Below are 5895 nucleotides of genomic sequence, written 5' to 3' on the forward strand. Positions count from 1 at the left end.
GACCAGTCGTTCTGCCATTTGGTCGATTTGCATATTAACCTTTTATTATATAGGATGATCCTTTGTATATCTGTGATGTCTGTGGTGACTTCTCTCTCATTTCTGATTTTGTTTATATGGGTCCTTTCCTTTTTTTCCTTTGTGAGTCTTTCCTGGGGTTTGTCAATTTTATTAATCTTTTCAAAGAACCAGCTTTTTGTTTTATTGATTTTTTTTTGTATAATCTTTTTGTTCTCTATTTCATTTCATTCTGCTCTATTTCCTTTCTTCTGCTGACTTTGGGTTGCTTTTGTTCTTCTTTTTCTAGTATTTTAAGATTTTATGCTAGGTTGTTTACTTGTGATTTCTCTTGTTTCTTGAGATAGGCCTGTAATGATATAAACTTCCCTCTTATTACTGCTTTTGCTGCATCCCAGAGGTTTTGCTATGACGTATTATTATTCTCATTTGTCTCTATATATCTTCTGATCTCATATTTTATTTCTTTTTTGACCCAGTCATTTTAAGTCAACATTAGTATGTTGTTTAATCTCCATGTATTTGTGGGTTTCTTTACTTCCTTTTTACAGTTGATTTATAATTTCAAGGCACTGTGGTCAGAAAATATGCTTGGTATAGTTTCAATCTCTTGAATTTGTTGAGGCTAGTTTCGTGACCCAACATCTGATCTATCCTTGAGAATGTTCCATGTGCATTAGAGAAGAATGTATAAACTGATGTTCTGGGATGAAATGTTCTGTAAATGTCAATTATGTTCATTTGATCTAGTGTTTCATTTAAGTCCAATATTTCTTTATTAATTTTCTGTTTGGTTGATCTGTCTAGAGCTGTCAATGGAGTATGAAGTATTCAAGTCTCCAACTATGATTGTGCTTTGATCTGTTTCTCCCTTTAGTTATGTGAGTAGTTGTTTTATACATTTTGGTGCTCCCTGGTTGGGTGCATACATATTAAGAAGTGTTATGATATGCATTTCTTTCAACAATAAAGATTTATTTAAAAAAAAAGAAGTGTTAGTTTTATTGATGTATTATTCCCTTTATCATTATAAAGTGTCCATCTGTCTCTTGTTATCTTTGTTATCTTGAAATCTATTTCTTCTGATATAAATATGGCCACACCTGCATTTTTGTGGATGTTGTTTGCCTTAAGAATTATTTCCCACCTTTATAATTTGAATCTACCTTTGTCTTTGCAGCTTACATGTGTTTCTTGTAGGCAACTTATGGTTGAGTTTTGGTTTTTGATCCACTTTGCTACTCTGTGCCTCTTTATTGGTGAATTTAGACCATTTACATTATTTACTCTTACGTAATTATTCATGCATGAGGATTTCCTATAGCCATTTTATCTTTTGTTTACTGTTAGTTTTGTGCCTCCATTGGTTCTTTTCCGCTATGTTTCAGTCTCTTGTTTTTGTTTGGTGGTTCTCCATACATCTTTCCTCTGTTTCCTCTTTCTTTCTTTTTTTAAAAAATTGGTAAGCCTTTTTAAAATTTTTATTTTATTGTTTAAAGTATTACAAATAGTAGTACATATGTCTCCATTTTTTTTCTTCATTGACCTTCCCCCTGTTTCTTCTTTTTTTAAGCTATATGCCCTGGTTTGGGGATTTTTGTGTGTGGTTACCATTAGGTTCATAAAATATGAAGTTTCATATATTCTGTAGTTTTTTTCTCTTTTGAGTGAAAAAACTATGGTGTATATGCCAGTATATACATATTCCTTTGCCAATTCAGACCTTTTCTACCTCTCCTTTTATGATTTGTCGTCACAAATTATCCCTGTTTTTGCTGTAAGATTTTTGGTGATCTTACTCATAGTGTTGTGACCTTATGTTCTTTGTTTCAGATAGAATAACTCCTTGAGTATTTCCTGCAATAGAGTTTTTCTGGTGATAAAACCCATCAGCTTCTGTATGTCTTGGAATGTGTTTATTTCTCCATATTTAAAGGATAATTTTGCTGGATATATTATTCGTGGCTGGGAATTTATCTCTTTCAGACATTTGAATATTTGGTTCCACTCTCTTCTGGCTTGTAGAATTTCTGCTGAGAAGTAAGATGAAATTCTGATGGGTTTTCCTTTGTAGGTCACTTCCTTATTTTTCTTGGCTGCACTGAGAATTTTTTCTTTGTCATTAATCTTTGACAGTTTTAATACAAAGTGTCTTGGAGAGGGTCTCTTTAGATTGAGGTAACCAGGTGTTCTGTTTACTTCTTGAATTCGAGGATCTAGTTCTTTCCATAGATTTGGAAATGTGTCATCCACTATTTGTTTGAATAGACTCTCTATTCCCTTCTCCCTTTCTTCCTCTTTTTGAATGTCTATTATTCTAATATTGCTTTTTCTTATGGAGTCAGATAGTTTTTGTAGAGCTCTTTCATTTTTCTTTATTCTCGGGTCTCTCTATTTTTCCATCTGCGTCATTTCTATCTTAGATATCACTAATTCTTTTCTCCATCTGGTTGACTCTTTTCTATGCTCAGTAGTTTACTCTTAATCTCCTTGATTGCAAGCTTCATTTCCAGGATTTCTGATTGTTTCTTTTTTAAAGTTTTAATCTCCCTGGTAAAGTACTCATTTTGTTCATTGCTTTGTTTCCTGAGTGCATTGAATTGCCTGTCTGTATTTTCTCACATCTCTTTGAGTATTTTCAGAACTGAAATCTTGAAATATCTGTCATTTGTATCACATATTTCCATGTGTTCCAGCCTGCTTTCTGGGTGTGGGGAGCCAATGTAGGGTTAAGCCTGTTGGCAAAGTCACAAACAGGTCTTCCGCGTCTTAAACAACCCTATCTGAGAGGTGGCCGCTGATTTACACGTGCTATCATTTAAAAAATAAAAAAGGGGGAATTTGCCAGAAGCCAGTCCATCCTTGCTGCTTGACACAGTCGCTGCAGGGAAGAAACATCTGCACAGCATGTTTCAAGGGACCTGGCGTATATGGCATACTGTTCTTAATATGTTTGCTCCCCTTCTTAGCTCTATGTGTTTTAACCAAGGTCACCTCTCTGAGAAAGGTTGTTTCCCCAGGTGGGGATTTTCCCCTGGAGTTAGGGATTAACAGGACTAAGGAAGGAAATAAAACCCCTTAACTAAGTGCCAGGCGGGTAATTAATCACTTAAACTAGGAACAATCAAACAATAGGGCTTAAGCTACATAATCTTTACTTAGGATAATCTCCTTCAGTTACTTCCTTGTAGCTTAACAGAACAATAGATTAGTGACCTTGGAATGGAGATAACAAATGCCCTAACCTTTGGAATAGAATGGATAGGATTAAAATCAAATGGTATAAAAACAGATGTAACAGGACAATAAAGAGAGAACCTGGCTAGAACCTGGCTAGAGAACCTGGCTAGGCTGCTGATCAACTGAACGCTGTCTTCGTGTCATTCCTTCTTCGCCGACTCTGTCCATACCTTTGGGAACCCCTGGACCTGCTGGGGCTGGACCCCAACAGGGGAGGGGGCGGCTGCCCTGGCGGAGGTGAGGGATGGAAACCTGCGAGGCGCTGTCTGTCTTCAGGGCAGGAGTTGGGGCATGGAAACCCACCAGGAGATGGGGGTTATAGATCAGCACTGGGCTGTGCCTGTTCCGCTCCCGAAACCGCAGAACAAGTTTGGAGAAATGCACCTGCCTCACATATGCCTGTTCGGAGAAGGTGTAGAACCTTCCACCAAAGGCTCCATGGCTCAGAGGGCTGCATGCTTCTTGGGGACGCTTGCGGATCAGGAGCATTGGACTCCTGCCTCCCTCCCTGCCAGCGCTCCCGCAGCGCCCGCCGACGTGCAGCAGGATTGGCAAGCTCTCCCTGGGGTAATAGATCAGGACTCAGGTAATAGCGGAAAGCGCCAATCCTACTCTTAAAATGGATACAAGAGAGCATTTGGTCTGGTCATCGTCATTACTGTGGTTCTTCGTGATATTTGCTGTCCTTTTTTACTTTTGCATTTACCTCTGAAGAGGTCTTTCTACTATTTTCCGGTAGATGGTGCTGAATTGCTAGATTTTTTTTTACCTCTGTGTTCCAGTTTTGAACATCCACAGCTTCCTTAAGACAGTATAGCTGCACTGCTTGGGGGTGAGGGTTGTTTTGCTCTCACTGTAATGGTGAACCCTGACCTCCATGGGGTCCCACCTCAAGCACCCCTCCTGGGTATTAGTCACAGAGGGAAACAATGATACTACTGCAACAGCTCTTGGTTTACAGATAGTATGCTCCTGGACCCAAAATTCGGGAGGTGAATTTTGGGAGTCCAAGCAGTGTCAGGGCTCTCTGGTTCTGTTTCTTTGAAACAATACCACCCAGTCTGAGAATGGGGAGACACATGGCAGAACCCCATGCTCTGTCAGGTGTCTGCTGACTCAGACACTGTTCACTCTCTCTGCGCACCACTCGCCCTGCTGGGCTGCCACCTCCCCACAGCTCTCTGCTCCTCCTGGCCAAAATAAGTGTCTGCTACCACCTGCTAAGAAAGGCTCTCCCAGCCGAGCCTTGAGCTCCCAGCTGCAGGGCTGTGTCTGTGGGCCATCTGCACTTTCCTACCTTCTCATCTACACATTTATTCCTAGTTGCTCATTTTTAGATGTTTCATTGTGCAGGTCTCTCAGGCATTCATCTGTGTTGAGGAGGGGTTTTTTTTTGTTGAATTATAGATGGATAACTTGTTGAAATGTCAGGGGGAGAGCAAAAGATACACCTTTATGCCACCATTCCTCTGACATCACTCCTGGGTCTCTTGCATTTACATATGAATTTTTGAATCAGCCTGACAATTTCTGAAAACATCATGCTGAAATTTTCATAGATAAATTTGGGGAGAATTGTGATGTTAATATTGAGTCTTCCAACCATGAACATGCAATCTCTCCCCATTTATTCAGATCATCTTTAATTTTCCTAGGCATCAATTTGTGTTTCTCAATGCATGTCTTACATTTTGTATCTTAAATATATGCCTAAGCATTTTATTATTTTTGCTCCTCTTTTCACTAATTTTTTTTACTTAATTCCATTATTGGATTATTCACTACAGGTATATAGAAGTACAATTTATTTTATATATTGATTTTGTACTCTGGCCACCTTTTAAAACTTGTTTATTAGTTCTAATAGATTTTTTTGGATTACTTAGGATTTTTTGCATAGAAATCATGTCACCTGACAATTAAAAGTTTTGCATTTTTTTCCTTTCTATGGGAGTGCCTTTTATTTATTTCTCCCTGTTTAAACTGGCTCAAACCTCCAGTGCAATGATAAATAATAGCAGCAAGCTTGTCTTGGTTCCTGATCTTAGGGGGAAAGTATGCAGTATTTCATCACTAAATATGGTGTTAGCTGTAGGCTTTTCATAGATATTCATTGTTGTGCTGAGGAAGTTTTCTTGTACTAGTTTGTTGAGTATTGTTATCATGAAACGTGGTTGGATTTTGTCAAATACTCTTTCTACATCTGTTGATAAGTTATTATGTGTTTTCAGTCCTTCTACTAATATATTGTATTATATAATTTGATTTTTACATGTTAAACCAACCTTGTGAGGAAAGGAAAGGGGGCTTACACTCCTCTCACTAAATCAGGAATCATGGAAGAATAATGAGCCTATCTAAATTCCTCCTATGGCAAACCATGGGGGATAGTCATATATATATGACCTACAAACTTTTGAAACTAAAGGTCAGTGGTTACAGAAACAGTGTCTGCTCTTTCTACATCCAGATAAAATGCATGTCAGAGTTTCAAGGCAATTTATTTTATTTTATTTATTTTTTATTTTTTTTATTGCTTAAAGTATTACAAAAGGTATTACATATGTGTCCTTTTTTTCCCCGCCCTTGACAATCCCCTGGCCTCCCCTAGCCCCCAGTGTCTTATGTCCATTGGTT

At 38.2% G+C, this 5895-nt stretch overlaps 1 long non-coding RNA gene across 1 annotated transcript in view; it reads left to right on the plus strand.

The window, feature by feature from the left end:
* The first annotated feature begins 3809 nt into the window (after positions 1-3809).
* LOC106726712 overlaps positions 3810-5895 on the plus strand; it is an 11110-nt gene continuing 9024 nt past the window's right edge. The window contains exons 1-2 of the long non-coding RNA XR_001362797.1: positions 3810-3898; positions 4642-4653. This is a non-coding gene — a long non-coding RNA (uncharacterized LOC106726712). The remainder of the gene's footprint in view (positions 3899-4641; positions 4654-5895) is intronic.

This window comes from Myotis brandtii, unplaced genomic scaffold (genome assembly GCF_000412655.1).
Source record: "Myotis brandtii unplaced genomic scaffold, ASM41265v1 scaffold3050, whole genome shotgun sequence".
NCBI classification, from domain to species: domain Eukaryota; kingdom Metazoa; phylum Chordata; class Mammalia; order Chiroptera; family Vespertilionidae; genus Myotis; species Myotis brandtii.